A 22,000-nucleotide genomic window follows, 5' to 3' on the forward strand; every position below is an offset into this window, starting at 1 on the left:
TAAATGTTTGTGTTGAAGCATTTGTGACTAATGGAAACCTGAAAGGAGAGGTGGAAAACCTGGTACTAGTTTTCTTGTTCAAAAGATGGAGCAGAAACTTTGTTTGATAGTATAGGTAGAAAACCTGGCGTTAATATTGGATATATTCAAGAGGGATATGAACAGGGCCCTTGGGGCTTAAAGGATCAAGGGGTATGGAGAGATAGCCACAGTGGGATACTGAATTTGCATGATCAGCCATGATCATATTGAATGGTGGTACAGGCTCGAATTGCCGAATGGCCTACTACTGCACCTATTTTCTATATTTCTATGTATCTATGATTTCTTAATGCACAGTAAGAAGTTTTACAACACCAGTTTAAAGTCCAACAGGTTTGTTTCGATGTCACTAGCTTTCGGAGCGCTGCTCCTTCCTCAGGTGAATGAAGAGGTATGTTCCAGACACATATATATAGACAGATTCAAAGATTCCAGAAACAAGACATCGAAACAAACCTGTTGGACTTTAACCTGGTGTTGTAAAACTTCTTATTGTGCTCACCCCAGTCCAACGCCGGCATCTCCACATCATTCTTAATGCAAACAGCTGATGAAAAGCATTGTTTGAAAGATGATTTGACAGCTTGTCTTTTTTGTGAGTGGCGTTTGGAAACTCTGATTGACAATCATCTGGGGGGATTGTGACAGAAATCCATGGAAAATATGTTTGAGTGGTATCAGTGATTTGGTTTCAGAATGGAGTGTGTCTGACCACAGCCCGCCTGTGTGTTCAAAGGGACTGTGTGTTACTGAGACCATTGTAGCCTAAGATACACTTTGTAACCCATGTTAACCTTAAAATCTGCATATATTTGTGAAGATAAGTGGAGATTTGTGGAGTATTGTATTATTCTCAAACTTTTAATTTTAAATAATTTTTTTTCTTGTTATCAAAAAACTAGTTTGCGGTCTTGTGACTCTGTTCCTCTGCATTTTCTAAAAAATGTAAAATGTCACAATCTTTTGATCCAGGGTTCCATTCTGGGATCTTCCCGTCCAGTTGTGACATCAACTGAGACTGTAACAGTGAGTACTGGGAGCCAAAATCATGGTGGGGCCCTCCGATTGGCATGAGAGGCCCAGGAAGGAGTCACCCACCCTTCCGCTAACCAATGTATAGTTCGGAGTCAGACTAATTTATTGATTTAACCATATGTTCCCCAGGGTGGATCTGTACACAGATCCCAGGAATTAAGGTCAATTCTACGACAGAGGAGCTAAATTTATTAGATTGCTAAACCTGAGACAACAGGAAAATAGATCCCTTGTCACAACAACCCTCTAACACTCCAAATATTTATTCCACTTTTAAATATATTCTTCTCCATCAGTAATTTTTTTGGAACTATTGTGAGTGTAGAAGCATAGATACCTGAGGAGATCATATTCACAAACCTTTGAATTAGACAGGGCAAATTGAGAAGGCATTCAGGTCCCTTGCCTTTATTAATAGAAAACAAAAGCAAGGATGGGGAGGTATTTTAAATAACTGCTTAGGCCCCAGCAAAAATAATTAATAATAATCTTTATTGTCACAAGTAGGCTTACATTAACACTGCAATGAAGTTACTGTGAAAATTCCCTAGTCGCCACACTCCGGCGCCTGTTCGGGTACACAGAGGGAGAAGTCAGAATATCCAAATCACCGAACAAGCAAGCCTTTCGGGACTTGTGGGAGGAAACCAGAGCACCCGGAGGAAACCCACGCAGACAATGAGAGAACATGGAGACTCCGCACAGAGAGTGACCCAAGCCGGGAATCAAACCTGGGACCCTGCCGCTATGAAGCCATAGTGCTAACCATTGTGCTACCGTGCCACCCAAATATTGGGGCTCTAACCTCGATGCCACAATTCAGGAAAGTGGTCAAAATCTTGGAGACACTTGCAGAGATGAGGGACTGCAGTTATACGGGGAGACAAGAGAAGGGTTTTCATCTTCGAGCAGAGAACCTCTGGGGGAGATTTAACAATGATCTTCTAGTTATGTGATGGAATAAATAGGGAGAAAATGTTTCCACTGGCTGGACAGTCAGTAATCAAAGGACATAAATTTGGGATAATTGGTAAAAGATTCAAAGGAGAGATTCCCTTTCTACACAACAAGCTGTTATAAACTGTAATGCACTGCGAGAAAGGGTGATGGAAGCAGTGACTTTCACAATGGAATTGGATAAATAATGAAATAGGGCAAAGAGCAATTGTGTAACTCTTTCATGGATGTCTTTCATAGATGTATAGCACAGGCACAGTGGGCTGAATGGTCTCCCTCCATGCTGCATGGTTCTCTGAATCTGTGGGCTGAATTTGATTGGCCACTCACTGGCTGAATTTGATTGGCCACCCATTGGCTGAATTTGATTGGCCACCCACTGGCGGGGAAACTATCAGTGGACCTGTAGATTAGAGCCATTGGTGACGTGTCCTCTTGTCTCCACCATGGTTTTGAGAACAACAAGGGTGGAAGAGTTTGGCCACCTGCCCATGGTTCTACTGGGGTCTTTAATGTCCGAATAAGGACCTCATCCTACTCCGCTGTTATTTAACGGGTGGTGCCTCTTGTTCCCAGTGTCAATCGGAGCCCATCCACATCGCAATTTTAGCTCCAAATGTCCACCCCTACCATATCCAACATGCCCCTCACAGGAACTTGCCAACCCACCACCGGTGAGACCCAAGACTTATCCAGGTTTGAGGGCATGATGTTTCCTCAACATATTGGGCCTCCTGCAATACTGGCAGTGGCCACCGAATGGTGTCCGGCGCAGAGCTGCCGACCTCCAATTGATCGGCAGCTTTATGAAGCAGGGCCTACACCAAGAGGCAGTGAGAAGACCTGCCTCATACTAATTAGAAGCATGTTGCCTAAAATATTAACACAGGGTGAGCCAGCCAAGTGGAAATGTGGGATTTGTGCCCTGAGGTGGGGCTCACTGATTCTGGAAACAGAGGACAGGCGGCCATAGAATTTACAGTGCAGAAGGAGGCCATTCAGCCCATCGGGTCTGCACCGGCTCTTTGAAAGATCATCCTCCCCAAGCCCACACCTCCACCCTATCCCCATAACCCAGTAACCCGACCCAACACTAAGGGCAATTTTGGACACGAAAGGCAATTTAGCATGACCAATCCACCCAAACTGTGGACTGTGGGAGGAAACCGGAGCACCCGGAGGAAACCCACGCACACACGGGGAGAACGTGCAGACTCCACACAGACAGTGACCCAAGCCGGGAATCGAACCTGGGACCCTGGAGCTGTGAAGCATTTGTGCTAACCGCCATGCTACCGTGCTGCCCTTGACACTTGCCCATGGGCATGGGCAAGTGTCAAGGCGGGCTGGCTCGAAGGCCTAGATTCGATTTTCGATTTCAGGAGCTGTCGGATCCTCTTTTCCTCACCCCTCCCACTCCTCTCACCATTACGCCCCCCCCCCCCCCCCGGCTTGGGTCACTGTCTGTGCGGAGTCTGCATGTTCTCTCCGTGTGTGCGTGGGTTTCCTCCGGATGCTCCTGTTTCCTCCCACAGTCCAAAGATGTGCATGTTAGGTGGATTGGCCATGCTAAATTGCCCTTAGTGTCCAAAATTGCCCTTAGTGTTGGGTGGGGTTACTGAGTTATGGGGCTAGGGTGGAGGTGTTGACCTTGGGTAGGGTGCTCTTTCCAAGAGCTGGTGCAGACTCGATGGGCCGAATGGCCTCCTTCTGCATTGTAAATTCTATGATAATTCTATGATAATCGTACCCTCCAACACACCTCAGTGTCAACTCATGCCCCCCCAGCCAACACTCTTGGGGCATCGTACCCTCTGTATTGATATGGTCAGGCAGGATGCGGTAGAATGACTTCCCTCTCTTTCTATCTCTCGGTTGACCACAGCGGGTATTCTTTTTAAAGGATTTGCTTGCCAATTCAGTGAGTGTTTATCAGTTACATGCTGTGACTATGAAAGACATGCAAAGACAGTATTTATTGTTCTTAACACCCAATCTAATTAAAAACTCTCCAACTCTCACACATACATGCAACACACACCAAGGTAAACTACAAAGCGGGAGTGTAGATTGAATTGTTGAAGATTCCAGAATGTCAATCAATTCATAGAATCCCTGGAATCCCTACAATGCAGAAGGAGGCCATTCAGCCCATCAAGTCTGCACCAACCCTTTGAAAGACCATTCGACCTAGGCCCAAACCCCCGCCATATTCCTGAAACCCCACCCTAAGGGGCAATTTAACAGGACCAACCTGCCTAACCTGTACACCTTTGGACTGGGGAAGGAAACCGGAGCACCCGGAGGAAACCCACGCAGACATGCGGAGGGAGAACGTGCAAACTCCACACAGACAGGCACCCGAGGCCGGGATCTAACCCGGGTCCCTGGCACTGTGAGGCAGCAGTGCTATCCGCAGTGCCAGTGTGCTGCCCTTCTGAGTCCCATTTGAGTTTAGGTTTCCTTCCTGTGTGAACCATGCCCTGCCCTCTTTTCCTACAGGCAAAAAACGATCTTTCGGAAATGGAGGCACGATTTCAGCATCCAGACCCTGGCCACCATTTTAAAGGTCTACCCAACTCCCCAAAAACCTGGCCCAGAGAGTAGAGAAAATAGATTTGAGTTCCAATTATAGGATTCAAAATGTGGTGCGCTTGGGACTATTTCATTATGTTTATCATGTTTAAATTAAGGGATAGGAGAGCGGCATGTGGCGCAGTGGTTAGCATTGGGATGACGGCGCTGAGGACCCGGGTTCGAATCCCGGCTCTGGGTCACTGTCCGTGTTGGGTTTGCACATTCTCCCCGTGTCTGCGTGGGTTTCATCCCCACAACCCAAAGATGTGCAGGGTCGGTGGATTGGCCACGCCAAATTGCCCCTTAATTTGAAAAAAAATAATTGGGTTCTCTGAATTAAAAAAAAATAAACTTAGGAGATAGAAAAACATGTAATAAATTTTCTAACGACACTAATTTGAGGGCAAATGGGACAGAGTGCAAATGGAAGCAGAAAATTGGCTAAGGAACATTGCTAGACCGAGCGAACAGGTAACACAATGGTCGGTGGACCCAGTACAAGGTCATCCACTTTGGGCTGGAGAAGGAAAGGTCATAGTATTTTTTAAACTGTTGGAAAATCTTAATTGAGGAAGTACAGAAAGATTGACTGCCCTACAAAGGTTTTGCTCCAGTTACATAATGATCTCGTGAAACACTGTGTTCAGTTCTGGGCACCACACCTCCGGAAAGAAATATTAGCCCAGGAGAAGGTGCAGGTACGGGTTCACAAGAATGGTACCGGGGTTTAAAGGGTTAAGTTATGAGAACGCGTTCAGGTTCGCGAGGATGATACTAGGGTTGAAAGAGTTAAGTTATGAGAACAGGTCGCAAAGGCTAGGTCTGTGTGCCTGTTGTCATGATATTCAAACACACACATCATGATAGACACACCAACAGACAAATCAACACACACAACACGACAGCCAATCATAGACAAGGACAGAGACAGTATAAGAGAAGAAACACGACACCTGGTGGCCAGTAGATCTGGAGACCAGGACAAGGACAGGACCTGATTAACATCACACACAGGGAGTCACCACGTGCAGAGTATCAAGACAGAACTGTAAATAACAAGTTGAAATAAAACAGCGTTGTACCAAATACAACCGTGTTGGTTCATCTGTACATCAGAACACCCAACAATACATGTCGCAAAGGCTAGGTCTGTGTGCCTGTGAGTAAAGAAGATTGAAAAATGACACAATAAAGGTGTTCGAGAAAGAACTACATGGTGCGATTTAGTGGCTCACCATGCCCGACTTGACATCGGGACAAGCCATTGAATCTCGCAAGAGGCCAGCATCGAGATTTCCGATGCTCAAAACGCCTCACGATGTGGATCTCGCTCGCGCTGGGCGAGATCCAGGCACGCATATTTAAATAAGCCATCAGGCTCATCTAAACAAACGCTCGCCCAATTTAACTGGGGCCCGGGTGGTCGGGCACTGGGCAGAGTGGCACCCTGGCACTCCTCCTGGCACCTGGGCACTTGGGTACCTTGGCAATGCCAGCCTGGCACTCTGACAGTGCCAACCTGAGCTCGCCAGTGCAGAAAATTACATAATCAGTGGCCGTGATGGGGAGTTCCTCGCTAAGGCCACAAAAAGGGCAAAGCACTGTTGAATAGCAGGATCTTTCTCGGCACTAATGGTGTCAAGAAACACCATGCTAAATGCACCGTTCAGCGATGCAGAAATCCTTCTTGCATTTCCCATTTCCATTTGGCGGAAACATGGGGGGAAAATAACCTTAAAATTAGAGGGGAGCCATTGAGGGGTGACATCAGGTAACAGCTCTTCACACAAATCAGTGGTGGAAATTTGAAGCTCACTTCTGCAAAAAAAACTATTGAGAAAGTAGCATGACCCATATTAGGGCCGGTTAATGTGTCGCTTCCAACCACGATCACAAAATAGAAGTGGATGACTATATCATCTCCATTGGTTATTTGTGGAATCATGTGACCAGTAAAATGGCTGCCATTTTTTGTTGAAGTAAATAGTTATAACGATGGACCAGTGTTTTTCTCCCCTCAACCTCCTAAACTCCAATGAATATAATCCCAGGATCCTCAGACGTTCATCGTATGTTAGGCCTACCATTCCTGGGATCATCCGTGTGAATCTCCGCTGGACCCGCTCCAGTGCCAGTATGTCCTTCCTGAGGTGTGGGGCCCAAAATTGCTCACAGTATTCTAAATGGGGCCTAACTAATGCTTTATAAAGCTTCAGAAGTACATCCCTGCTTTTATATTCCAAGCCTCTTGAGATGAATGACAACATTGCATTTGCTTTCTTAATTACGGACTCAACCTGCAAGTTTACCTTTAGAGAATCCTGGACTAGGACTCCCAAGTCCCTTTGCACTTCAGCATTATGAATTTTGTCACCGTTTAGAAAATAGTCCATGCCTCTATTCTTTTTTCCAAAGTGCAAGACCTCGCACTTGCCCACGTTGAATTTCATCAGCCATTTCTTGGACCACTCTCCTAAACTGTCTAAATCTTTCTGCAGCCTCCCCACCTCCTCCATACTACCTGCCCCTCCACCTATCTTTGTATCATCGGCAAACTTAGCCAGAATGCCCCCAGTCCCGTCATCTAGATCGTTAATATATAACGAGAACAGCTGTGGCCCCAACACTGAACCCTGCGGGACACCACTCGTCACCGGTTGCCATTCCGAAAAAGAACCTTTTATCCCAACTCTCTGCCTTCTGCCTGACAGCCAATCGTCAATCCATGTTAGTACCTTGCCTCGAATACCATGGGCCCTTATTTTACTCAGCAGTCTCCCGTGAGGCACCTTATCAAAGGCTTTTTGGAAGTCAAGATAGATAACATCCATTGGCTCTCCTTGGTCTAACCTATTTGTTATCTCTTCAAAGAACTCTAACAGGTTTGTCAGGCACGACCTCCCCTTACTAAATCCATGCTGACTTGTCCTAATCTGACCCTGCACTTCCAAGAATTTAGAAATCTCATCCTTAACAATGGATTCTAGAATCTTGCCAACAACCGAGGTTAGGCTAATTGGCCTATAATTTTCCATCATTTTCCTTGTTCCCTTCTTGAACAGGGGGGTTACAACAGCGATTTTCCAATCCTCTGGGACTTTCCCGGACTCCAGTGACTTTTGAAAGATCATAACTAACGTCTCCACTATTTCTTCAGCTATCCCCTTTAGAACTCTAGGATGTAGTCCATCTGGGCCCCGAGATTTATCAATTTTTAGACCTCTTAGTTTCTCTAGCACTTTCTCCTGTGATGGCTACCATATTCAACTCTGCCCCCTGACTCTCCGGAATTGGTGGGATATTACTCATGTCTTCTACTGTGAAGACTGACGCAAAGTACTTATTTAGTTCCTCAGCTATTTCCTTGTCTCCCATCACAAAATTACCAGCGTCATTTTGGAGCGGCCCAATGTCAACTTTTGCCTCCCGTTTGTTTTTAATGTATTTAAAGAAACTTTTACTATCATTCCTAATGTTACTGGCTAGCCTACCTTCATATTTGATCCTCTCTTTCCTTATTTCTCTCTTTGTTATCCTCTGTTTGTTTTTGTAGCCTTCCCAATCTTCTGACTTCCCACTACTCTTTGCCACATTATAGGCTTTCTCTTTTGCTTTGATGCATTCCCTAACTTCCTTTGTCAGCCATGGCTGCCTAATCCCCCCTCTGATAACCTTTCTTTTCTTTGGGATGAACCTCTGCACTGTGTCCTCAATTACTCCCAGAAACTCCTGCCATTGCTGTTCTACTGTCTTTCCCACTAGGCTCTGCTCCCAGTCGATTTTCGTCAGTTCCTCCCTCATGCCCCTGTAGTTACCTTTATTTAACTGTAACACCTTTACATCTGATTCTACCTTCTTTCTTTCAAATTGGAGATTGAATTCTACCATATTATGATCACTGCCTCCTAAGTGCTCCCTTACTTTAAGATCTTTAATCAAGTCTGGCTCATTACATAACACTAAGTCCAGAATGGCCTGTTCCCTCGTGGGCTCCATCACAAGCTGTTCCAAAAAGCCCTCCTGTAAATATTCAATGAATTCCCTTTCCTTGGGTCCACTGGCAGCATTATTTACCCAGTCCACCTGCATATTGAAGTCCCCCATGATCACTGTGACCTTGCCTTTCTGACATGCACTTTCTATTTCGTGGTGCATTTTGTGCCCCCGGTCCTGACCACTGTTAGGAGGCCTGTACATAACTCCCATTCTGGTTTTTTTGTCTTTGTGGTTCCTCAACTCTACCCACACAGACTCCACATCATCTGACCCTATGTCATTTAGTGCTATTGATTTAATTTCATTCCTAATTAACAAGGCAACCCCGCCCCCTCTGCCCACCTCCCTGTCTTTTCGATAGGTTGTGAATCCCTGGATGTTTAAATGCCAGTCCTGAACCCCCTGCAACCATGTCTCTGTGATGCCTACCACATCATACCTGCCAGTCACAATCTGGGCCACAAGCTCATCGACCTTGTTCCGTACACTGCGCGCATTTAAATATAGCACCTTTAATTCTCTATTGACCGTCCCTTTTTGTTTTCTTAGTGTGGTGGACCTTGGTTTACTGAGCCTTTCCATACACTGTGTCATATTTTGTGGGGTGGGGACTATCGTAACCTCTCCTGAGTTTTGTCTTTTCGTGCTTTTTTGTATTCCTAAGCAGCTACGCTTCCCACTGATTACTTCACCACTTGGTTCCCTGACTTTCCCTTCCCCCCCCAATCTTTAGTTTAAAGTCCTATTGACCACCCTATTTATTCTTTTCGCCACAACACTGGTCCCAGCTCGGTTCAGGTGGAGACCATCCCAACGGTATAGGTCCCCCCTGTCCCAAAACTGATGCCAGTGTCCCATGAAAAGGAACCCCTCTTTCCCACACCACTCTTTCAGCCACGTGTTAACTACCCTTATTCTTGCCTCCCTATGCCAATTTGCACGTGGCTCGGGCAGTAATCCGGAGATTATGACCCTTGAGGACCTGTTTTTTAATTTGAATCCTAGCTCTTTATAATCTCTAAACAGGTCCTCTGTCCTAGACTTGCCTATGTTGTTGGTACCGACATGGACCACAACAACTGGATCCTCCCCCTCCCTCTCCAGTATCCTTTCAAGCCGGTCAGAGATGTCCCGCACCCTAGCACCGGGCAGGCAACATACCATGCGGGACTCTTTATCCTGCTCACAAAGCATACTATCTATCCCCCTGATAATAGAATCCCCTACAACTACAACTTGCCTATTTACTCCCTCCCCTCGAATGGCCTGCTGAACCATGGTGCCTTGGTCAGCTGACTCATCCTTCCTGCAGCCCTGTTCGCCATCCACACAGGGAGCAAGTGCCTTATACCTGTTGGACAGAGTCAAGGGCTGAGGCTCCTGAGTTCCTGACTGCTGGTTCCCTTTACCTGCCTGACTTGCAGTCACACCCTGCTGTCCCTGGCCACTGGCAGGATTTAAACTACTTACTCTGACAGGTGTGACTGCCTCCTGAAACACAGTGTCCAGGTAAGTCTCCCCCTCCCGGATGTGCCTCAGTGTTTGAAGCTCAGACTCCAGCTCATCAACTCTGAGCCGGAGCTCTTCGAGCAGCCAACACTTACTGCAGATGTGGTCGCTGCAGCTCGCAGTGGGATCTGCCAGCTCCCACATCAAGCAGCTCAAGCACATCACCTGACCAGCCATCACTAATTAATTTAATTAGTTTAATTTAAGTTTATGAGTTTAGCTGTGTTTTTTTTTAAATTTGGGGCAGATTTGCTATCAACCACTCAGATCACAGCTTCCCTCTGACGTCACTTTTGGGGAAAAAAACTGGAAAACAGGAAGTTTCCGTTAGGTTGTTATACTCACAGAGACTGCTCCTCCTCCTCCGAACGGCTCCCGAAATTAGGCCCGAAGAAAGAGAGAGAACAACACAGTAGGGAAAAAGCACCTTCTCCCACTCTTCACCGAATTACCTCACTGCACCAAATTACCAAATTCTCACTCGGTCTGTATCTCTCTCACTCAGGCTGTGTGTCCTTGACCTGCGCAATGCTTCTTAACGAAAAATAATCACCACGATTTTTGTATGCTCACTCATTTGTACAATATTACTTTTTGATACATAAGGGTCGGGGTTCCACGCCATTCCGCAATGCACTCGGTTTCCTTTATCAAAAAACAAAAACGCTGAAAACCCGCTGAGTTGGACGGAAGCATTCTTTGCCATCGAGCTTTGTGCAAAGTTGACTTCAGACAGAATTGAACAAACAAGCCAGCGTGTGGAATGTGCTTATGGTGCGACCAGCTTGTTCCATATGCGATGCTAATGGGAGGAAAAGATCTGCTGGCAACCCAGAGCTGTCACGTCACCTACACACACAAAATCAGCACATCGACAAACAACCAAAACAAAAACACATCACAGTTGTTTTCAGGAAGGATGGAGCAATTGATTAAAAAAGGGTGCCTTCAGCACAGAACAAATGTTAAGTACTGCACTTCCTGTGTCGGCGGGCCAGTCAGCAAATTCTAAACAAGCGTCGGACAGGAATGACAGCAATGAACTTACAAATTGTTTTTTCCGAGCAACCAACCAGCAAATCTCGAAATACAGCAGCTAAATGTCAGGGGAATTGAGCTAAGAAACAGAGGACTCCAGAATGTCAGCTCTCATTTTGATGCAGCACCTCTGACTGAGGAACCTGTTTTCTCTTAATATGCCTTGAAATGTTATGAGCAGATTGCAGGCAGGAATGTCGCACCTGTCACTTACAGTGGAGTACTGCTTGATCGGTCAAAGACGCAAAACATTTCAAAAACTGCACGGTAGCACAAGTGGATAACACTGTGGCTTCATAGCGCCAGGGTCCCAGGTTCGATTCCCCGCTGGCCACTGTCTGTGCGGAGTCTGCACGTTCTCCCCGTGTCTGCATGGGTTTCTTCCGGATGCTCCGGTTTCCTCCCACAGTCCAAAGACGTGCAGGTTAGGGCAGATTGGCCATGATAAATTGCCCTTCGTGACCAAAAAAGGTTAGGAGAGGTTATTGGGTTACGGGGATAGGGTGAAAGTGAGGGCTTAAGTGGGTCGGTGCAGACTCGATGGGCCAAATGGCCTCCTTCTGCACTGTATGTTCTATGTTCTACATAACAGAACTGATTATTTAATTTCCTTTCTGCTCGGAGTGTACGGTGCAGAAACAGGCCGGTTGGCTCATCTCCTCCGTACCCGTGCTTATGCTCCACACAAAAATTCATCAACCCAACCTGGATAGCCAAATGGCTGAATTTTACAGGGGGGGTAGGCCGAGCACAGCCCCGCCCACACCTCGAAAGGAGGGTTTTGCCGGCAGCCAATAGGCTGGGAAGAACTGTACCCAAGTACATAAGATCTTGATTTGAACCAGAATGTTTCCAAACAACTTGAAAGAAGAATGCAATCCAATGTACTGATCCACAATAAACTGGAGAATTCTTCATCACCTTTGAAGTTGAGAAGATCGACAAGGAGAAGAAAAAAACCCAATCGTATGAATTTGTGAATTTTTTCAATAATCAAGTGATTACTGTATACTGTTTACACTGTGTTTCTTATGTAAATTTTCTTTTAAAATATTTCAAAGTAAATGTTAAAAAGAAAGGGGGATGTAGTAATATTCAGAAATCAATACACATGATCAATGTATGTAAATGTAGTACAGTCATTTCAACACTAGATGGCTCACAGTCAGATACTATAGGAACTGATTTCCCGCCTTTTCTAAGTCAGGTGACACAAAGAAGTGATTCAGAACAGTGGACAAGTAAGACATAGAATAGCTAGAGTGGGAGAAGTTAGAACTAGTTTATTATAATAGTGTATAGTTGTATAGTTATCTGTATTGTCCTTTAATTCTTTATTGTTAGTTTAGTATTGAGTAAAAGGACTCACAGTTTATTATTTTATTTCTCATTAAATAGTTCATCTTTCAACAAGTAGGCTATTGGTCATTTTATCATCCTGGTGGATTCAAGAGTAATATATATATTTTAGATAAGTCATTATTTAAAATATAACACTGGGGGCAGGCAAAACCAGCTGAGAGTGGAACATCTGCTCTTCAGTGGGAAGAGGCCCCACCCTCGGGAGCAGCTCTTGCAGTCCCTGCGGCGCCAGAGGTCCGTAGTGGGCACTGACGGGACTGCAGGGAGGAGTATGAAGGAGAGCGATGACAGCCACATAAAGGTAAGTTCAGGGCTTTTACGACGGGGAGGGATCTGAGAGCCTGGGGTGGGGGCCTAGATTGAGTGGACGTGGAGAAGATGCTTCCATTGGTAGGAGACACAAGAACCCAAGGGCACAGCCTCAGACTGGAGGGACGATCCTTTAAAACAGAGATGAGGAAGAATTTTCTCAGCCAGATGGTGGTGAATCTGTGGACCTCTTTGCCGTAGCAGATTTAGAGGCCAAGTCACTGAATATCTTTAAGACAGAGATAGATAGATCCTCGATTAATAAGGGGATCAGGGGTTATGGGGAGAAGGCAGGAGAGTGGAGATGATAAACATATCAGCCATGAGCAGACATGACAGGCCGATTGGCCTAATTCTGCCCCTATATCTTACGGTCTTATGGCTTTGGAGGGAAGGTGGCTAGGAAGGAAGGGGTGGTGATATCCTGGAGGTGGAGGGGTGTGCCACCTGATGCACACAGGGCACCACCCCCCTCCTCGAATGAGGTGCGTCCCTTCCAACCTGCAGTTGTCCATCTAGATTGCAGAGAACAGCCTGCCCAACCTAGTCCACCTGCCCACGCCAACCATATGAAGGCAGGGGCAGCGTATTAAACTGGCCAATGGGCTTGCTGACAAATCTAATTGAGCTTTAATTATTTAGTTAAATATGGTGGGTGGGGCTGATGATTTTAGCAGCCGCCCATCGAGCATATTATAGGGTTCAGCTTGGGGATGGATGGGAAGCAGGTGGTCTAGACATCCGACAAACTTTCTTTCCCCACACCCCCTCCTTCCCCACTAAAAACAGTGGAGGAATTGGGGGGGGGGACGCTGGGGGACTATAAAATCTATTCCACTGAATCTTGCGACACGCGGGTGAGCATATGGGCCCATTGGCTCTGCCAGCGCTTTGCAAACGTTTTTCAATTCGTCCCACTCTTCCCCAGATCCTTGCAATTTTCTCCCCTTCGATATTTACCAAGTATCTTTTAAAAATTCCTATTGAACTGACTGGCTCCCATCACCCCGTCAGGCAGTACATTCCAGAATATAATAACTCAGATTCTATCACAATCGACTTCTAACCCTTTTTCGCTCAAAGGCTGATTGAGCTAACTTCCCCTGAGCTGAATTTTTATTTGTTCTTTATCGTGCGTTTTTTTTGTTGTTGCATTCGTCAGTAATGATGTCTGGATGGGTTTTATGCTCTGGGTTCAAGTGTGGCACACACTGAATTGAAAGTCGCAAAGCTATTTTGCAGCAGTCAGCAACTTAGACCTAATAAATGTCCTCCATGTCATTGACGTCCCTCGGGCATTTCACAGGAGAACAGGACACCAGCCAGGGAATAAGGGAGAAGTTAGACGCCGTGATCAAAATCTCAGCGAGCAACATCATAGGATTGTGGTGATATACATCACTGTAAGTACACAAAGGGTTAATGTACATACACTACACCTAGCTAGACACTAGAGGAGCACCAGAGACATGACACACAGACAGTCAACCAATAGGTCAGTAAGATAGGACACAACCAATGGGCAGTCACGATACACACAGAGGTGACACTACCACAGGGGGGCATTACACCAACCCATATAAAAGGACACATCACACATGCTCAGTCTCTTTCCAGTGGAGACACTCAGTGAGTACAGACACAGGGTTGATTGAAAATCACACCCACCACGTGGATTGTAGCAGACTGGTTCGTCAGTCTGAGTAGCTATAGCAGGATTAACAGTAGCGTCGAATCCAAGTAGGAGAATTGTTAATAGTTTAATAAACGTGTTAAAGCTATCTCCAAGTCTGAAACTTCCTTTGTCAGAGTGCACATCAAGGAAGCAGCTTATGCTACGTCAAGAGCATAACAAAACAAGGATGACTGCAGCATACAGAAATGTGGCATGTCGTGTGTCGGCTCTCTGTAAGAACAACTAAGTCCACTTTCTCCAATTTTCCCTGTAGCCTGAAAATTTGTTCTGTTTAGACAATCGTCCAATTTCCAGATTGAATCTGCCGCCATCACACTGTCAGGCAATACATTCCTAACCTCTCGCTGTGTGCAGATGCTCTTCATCATTATATTATATTATATTGTCCACCCACTGTGATGACCGTTAACCACAATAGCCTAAGACTTGATGCATTCGCTTTTTTTTTCCCAGGTCGTAATAATCCAGGAAGGATAATGTGTAAACCTTGAATAAAATACGTACTATTTCGTCTTTCAATGCTCAAATAATGCCTGGTCACCAACAGCAAACATTGTTTCAGTAAAACACACCAGTGAATATTCTTGGTTAAAAATAATAGGTTAGGTGGATTGGCCATGATAAATTGCCCTTAGTGTCCAAAATTGCCCTTAGTGTTGAGTGGGGTTACTGGGTTATGGGGATAGGGTGGAGGTGTTGACCTTGGGTAGGGTGCTCTTTCCAAGAGCCGGTGCAGACTCGATGGGCCAAATGGCCTCCTTCTGCACCGTAAATTCTATGAATCATGACGCCGTGACGCCATTGAATCTTTTGCCGGTCACCTTAAACCAGTGCTGTCTGCTTCCTGATCCTTCGACCCATGGGCAGTTTCTCTCTGTCCAGACCCCTCGCGATTTTGAACACCTCCCTCATCCCTCCTCTCACCCATCTCTGCTCGAAGGTAAAACAGCCCCAGCTTCTCTGAGCTATCCTCATAACTGAAGTCCCTCGTCACTGCAACCATTCTTCTAATTTTTTTCTGCATCCTCTCCAATGCTTTAACATACTTCTGCAAGGCGTCAAGAATTGAACACCATTCTCCAGTTGCGACAGCACCAGTGATTCATAAAGGTTCACCCTAACCTCATTGTTCTTGCACTCTGTGCTTCTATTTATAAAGCTCCCGCTCCCATAAGTCTTATTAACAACTTTCTCAACCTACCCTTCTACCTTCAACTACATAGGTACACCCCACTTCCAACCCACTCCCACCCCAGTCCCTCTGTTCCTGCACCCCAGTTAGAATGACAACCTGATGTTATATTGTTTTGGGAGGGAGCAAGTAGGTGGGAAAGTTCAAGGCAGGATTGTACACTGCAGCGCTAGTGAAGGCTCTGGCAGGATGCTGGAGACGGGAGAAGGAAGTGGGTAAACATGAGTTGGAATATCTTGCTGGGTCACGTTGGTCACAGACATTGGGTGCACAGCCATGAAGCAGGTTGACAATGAGGGGCATTGTTATACAGGAACAATAGGAGCCAGTGGTGCTTGCCAAATCATAGAATCCCGACAGTGCAGACGGAGGCCATTCGACCCGTCGGGTCTGGACCGACCCTTTGAATGTGCACTCTACCCATGTCCACCCTGCTCTATCCCCATAACCCTGCACACTAACCTGCACTTCCCTGAACACCAAGGGGCAATTTAGCATGGCTAATCCACCTAACCTGCACAACTTTGGACTGTGAGACAAAACCGGAGCACTCGGAGGCAACGCACGCAGACAATGGGGGGGGACGTGCAGATTCCACGCAGGCAGTGACCCAATTTGGGAATAGAGCCCGGGTCCCTGGTGCAGTGAAGCAACAGTGCTAACCAATGTGCCACCCTGCCGCCCTCTTTGATATTCTCTGCCTCAGAAGGTGTTTTGGAGGCGGGGTCACTGAATATTTTTAACGGGGAGGTAGATAGATTTTTGTGAGGTAGGGAAGAAAAGGTTATCGGGGGTAGATGGGATTGTGGAATTTGAAACACAAACAGATCAAGCATGATCTTCCTGAATGGTGGAGCAGGCTTGAGGGGCCGAATCGCCTACTTCTGCTCCTGTTTCGTATGTTGGAATGTTCAACACCGGGAAGGGAGCAACTGCCATGGAGACCCTGGTCGAGGACTTTGGTCCTGCACTGGTGCAGGAGCTGTACTCCATCGCTGTAGCCCAGGGTGGCATCCAATAGCAGGCATGCAAGAGTGGAGTGGGGCTCTTGACCTCTTTCCTGCTGCTCTTTCTCCTCAAGGAGTTGGCCTGGGGCTCTCAGGCATCCACAGGGAGGAAGACCAGCAGCTGGACACCCGGGGGGCTACCTACCCAGGTGACTCTGAGATTCTCCAGCTGATCTAAACCACTCTTCCCGTGACCCCCATCCAGCTCCAGAGGCTGAGGAGTGTGCACCTGCCCCACAGCAGGACATCCAAAATAGTCCAGGAACCTCCAGCTGTCAGCCCTCTGGAAGATGCCCGGCATGATCATCACAGACAACAGGTCATACATAGCAGTCAGCAGGCTGCCTCCACCTCCACTGTGGATGGTGGGGAAACAGCAAGTAACAGTAAGGTTAGGAAAGTTAAAAAGTTTTTCTTCCCGTGTCTGCCTGGGTTTCGCCCCCACAACCCAAAGATGTGCAGGGTAGGTGGATTGGCCACGCTAAAATCGCGTATTAATTGGAAAAAATGATTGGAATTGGAAAAAATTTATTTAAGAAAAAGGAAAGTTAAAAAGTTTAAGGAGCACAACAGTGGCACAGATGTTTACAATGACATAATGTGAACAAATATAAATGGAATGACACCATTTCACATTTTGACTTGTGTACGCTTCCTTTTTATGATGATCAGTGTTGCTGTCAATCAGGTGCGATACCATGGTTCCCCCCCTACTTAACGCAGACGTCACTATCATGAGCCTCTCACATCCATATCACCACAAGGGTGTGGCCCTTTTCCTGATCATTCCTGACATCAGTGATGTCTCAACCTTAATGTTAATTGTGCTTGTGAAACAACCCCCTCTCACATGCTTTGCAGTGTCATGTCATGTTTATTCTTGGCTGAGTAACAGCGAGGCAGAGATGTTCTCCTATCTTGCCAGCATTCTTGTAAGGCGATGGTGCCAGTGGGCAAGGGAAGACGTGCTCACGCAGCGAGTAGGCCTCCTCCTCTGCAGTTTCAGCTTCATTAAACTCATCAATCTCATTCCCTTTGAGCTCCTCATCATCGGAAGAAACGTGCAGCTCCTCCAACTTGTCATCTGGCAAGTCCTCCCCCTTTTCAGTGCCAGGTTGTCCAGCATGCAGTTTAGCACACGATGATCCAAGAAACCCTCTGGAACTGTACCAGATCTGTCTGGGCATTGGAATCCATCAATGTTTGTGTAGCAGCAGCAGCCTCGTTGTACCTTCTCTCTGCAGGAGCCTGAGGCCGCTATACAGGCATCATCAGCCATCCCCTTTCTTTGGACTTCATGCCTCCCACCTTGAGGCAATTTACACTGCTAACACATATAATACTCCCCCCAACAACATCCTTGGATACCCCTCCAATGCCTTTTCCCCACCTGAAGGCTATAGTAGCCATGCCCCTGACCGATTGTGCCAGCTGCAGCCAATTATGATTCCAGAAACACTGTCGCCCGGGGTGCATGATGTTCCGACCACACCCTGTGCCCAACGTATTGGGCATGACTGAGATTGCACTGACATGCCCTCTCTCCCCCCCCCCCCCCCACCCCCCCTCACCCACCCCCACCCTGGACTGGGACAAGGACAGTCAGCGCAAGGTCAATAATGTACAGTGAGACACTTCTTTACTCAGCACTCCTCCTATTCTGTTCCCACTGCACATGAAGCTTTATATAGGCATTGGTTACAACAGTTTGGCTCCCACTGTATGTCAAGCATTGGAAACAGTGTATGGCTCACATTGTACTTCAGGCACTGGATACAGTGTAGGACTCCCACTGTATGTCAGGCATAGAGTCCAGTGTATATTTCTCAGTGAAGGTCAGTCATTGGGTGTAATGTTAGTTTCAGCACTCTCCTCCTCCTCCCATGGCCAAACAGCTCACCCACACTCACCAACTGCCCTGGCACATGACAAAGGCGGAAAGGTGTAGGAGGACCCATGGAAGAATAACATTATTCCAGGACGAGTAACGCTGGAACCTGGTGAAGAAATAATAGGGTATGGACAACACACAATGGCTGCAATCGTCCACTCCGAAGTCTAAGTTAAGTGGCAGGCGGGGAAGTGTGAGTGATTTCGATTTGGGGATGGGGGAGGGGGCGGTGGTGGTGTGGGGAATGCTGACTGCGATCCTGCACAGTTCAGCTTATTAAATATGCATCCGTGAGGAGCTCGCCGATTCTCACAGAGGGGGGCAGGTCTGAGATCACTGCCATTACTTCATGAGGTTGAAGTTCGAGCGCACTATTTAAAGGGCACATGGTCACCTGTGCTATCCGTTCCACCGTTACTAGGCCACTGCTCCATCCTTCACCGCTAACTCTTCTCCCCCTTCCTTGGTTGTCCTCCAAGCAACCTGCACTGCCAGAACCCAGTCTCCAGCATAGTCTGCCATTTACTGACACTTCCCAAATAAGACAATGAAGCAGCAAGTCTCCGTTAATCATGGAAGAAGCCTACATTATCTGCAGTTGTAAAAATGGACGTTCTCATTTCTCGCTGGCAGGGAACCTATTTCTGGTGCGGTCGGCCTCCAATGAGCAGGCATGACTTGCTAATGCCTGCAAAAGGGTTTTCTAACGTGGGAAGCTCGGCCTGCCTTTAACCCGCTTTTAAAGTCCTGAGAACTTCATTACTAAAGTTCATCCCACCAAGAGGTAACTGATTTTTGGCCTCCCACCAAATTATCTTCTTGCCAAGCTTTCCGCTGCTGAGGGCTCCACAGCATTACAGAATCATAGATTGACAACAGCTCAGGGTATTCAAGGATATAGTGAGAGAGGTGGCCCTCCACAGCTTGTTGGTCAATTTATGATCATCCACCATTTGCCCTGCACAAACCGAGGCTCGCACAATTATTTTTAAGAACTTTCTAGATTTGCACATTCATTGTCTGTTAACTGCCCCATGGAAAGTTAAGTCTGATCATTAACAGCGCAATGCAATTACCCTTTTTGTGACCTGTTTCGTTATGCTCTTGACGTAGCATAACGACACGACATGCCACATGTCTGTATGCTGCAGTCATCCTTGTTTTGTTATGCTCTTGACGTAGCATAAGCTGCTTCCTTGATGTGCACTCTGACAAAGGAAGTTTCAGACTTGGAGATAGCTTTAACATGTTTATTAAACTATTAACAATTCTCCTACTTGGATTCGACGCTACTGTTAATCCTGCTATAGCTACTCAGACTGACGAACCAGTCTGCTACAATCCACGTGGTGGGTGTGATGTTCAATCAACCCTGTGTCTGTACTCACTGAGTGTCTCCACTGGAAAGAGACTGAGCATTTGTGATGTGTCCTTTTATATGGGTTGGTGTAATGCCCTCCTGTGGTAGTGTCACCTCTGTGTGTATCGTGACTGCCCATTGGTCGTGTCCTATCTTACTGACCTATTGGTTGAATGTCTGTGTGTCATGTCTCTAGTGCTCCCTCTAGTGTCTAGCTAGGTGTAGTGTATGTACATTAACCCTTTGTGTACTTACAGTGATGTATATCACCACAGCAACATGATCGATACTAATGAAACTCTCTGGCCCAGAAGGGGGACAATTTAAATGGATCCATCTCATTCTTGCAAGTAGTCAATTATCAGACATTTTCAAAAATGGACATTTTCTTCTTACTTCTTCAGTCTTTTCTATTTCTGCCCAACCTTTTATCCCTCTCTTTATTTCTCTTTTAGTTCTTGACTTGACTCTAATTTGCCCTATTTCCAATTCCTCTAGTTGTTTCCAAATCCTTCAATCTCAGGGATATAGACTGCTCGTGATGGAGCCCCCAATACCCTGATTTCCTTGCTATGTCTTTTTCATCCCACACTTATAGAAGGTTGCACCGCAAATTATATTCGAGCTGAAGGGTGTGCAAAAAGGTTTCACAGTATACGCTGCAAGATACTCCACTCCAGCAAGATCTGACCCAAAAGTCTTGAGGAGAGGCTTAAAGTAAGTCAAAGTGAAACAGTCCAACCTTGGGAGCCTCAGAGGCAATGACACTTAAAAGGTTAAGACTGACAGCAGAGCTTTATGGCGAGATTGGAGGAAAGGTCACGATAATTTTTATTACAGTTTTGTGACAGTGAGATCATTAATAATTGTTCCAAAAGTATCCCTTCCACGCAGTCTTTACAGTTATCAGGCCATCGTGCTTAAGGAGAATTGTATTACGATGGCAGTACAATAAATTCACTTGTATTTTATTTATCGATCAGCCAAGAACAAGATTGTTCCAAATAAAAATGTAGGGTCAGTATCTCATCTGTCCATCGCCAGCCACACCCTCACAACTCTCTCCAAATAATCTTTGATTATTTCCTACAGTCGAAACCCAAAATACTTCTCACAATTTACTTTAGATGTTATCGGATACAGTCGGGCAATGCAAATCAATTCATTTGAGTGAAGAGAAACAAATTGATGAGATTAAAAGGGATTTCTTTGGCCAAGTATTTTTGTGTTATTATACAGGCTGACTAAATGGGATAGTCACGGAGAAATAATGACTTTGTATTATTCTTCAGGAGATTTTACTGAAGAGCACAACTCGTTCTGACACAAACAGGCAATGAAATCCTCTAAACCTACATTAATCATTGCGGGGGGGGGGGTAAGTGCATCTTAAGCAGGAGGGGGAACTGTCTGCATTTCCATACAAAGTGGAATAAATTTCTTCAAAAAGTCTTATAGCTAGTGCAATTACCATGAAGCGGATGAGAGCAGATATCTGCTTGATTGCATTTTCCTCGGAAAGATAGGCCTGCTCGACTGAATCCCTCCTCATAGGATATTCCTCTTATCCAGGAATCAATCAAGTGAACTTCATGGGCATATCCTCTAAAGCACGCGGACCCTTCCTAAGGTAAGGAGACGTAAACTGTACAAAATTCCCCAGAGCGGGCTTGACAAGGTCCTATATAATTACAGTAAGGCACTATAATAGGAGAGAATGTATTATAGCGGTAATGTTACTGGGCTAGTTATCCAGAGGCCCAGGATAATTCTCTGGCAGCATGGCTTCAAATCCACCATAGCTGCCAGTGAAATTTAAATTCAATTCGTAACATCTGCAGTTCAAACTTAAGGCGGGATGCTCTGACCCCCCCGCCGGATCAGAGAATCCCCGGGGGTCCTGCCCCGCCGCCCCGATGGCGGGTGCCGTATTCTCTGGCGCCATGTTTTGGGAGGGGGCGGGATTCCCACCACGCCAGTCGGGGGCCATTGGCAACGACCCCCCTGGCGATTCTCTGGGCCCCAATGG

Source organism: Scyliorhinus torazame, chromosome 10, assembly GCF_047496885.1.
Source record: "Scyliorhinus torazame isolate Kashiwa2021f chromosome 10, sScyTor2.1, whole genome shotgun sequence".
Classification (NCBI taxonomy): Eukaryota; Metazoa; Chordata; class Chondrichthyes; order Carcharhiniformes; family Scyliorhinidae; genus Scyliorhinus; species Scyliorhinus torazame.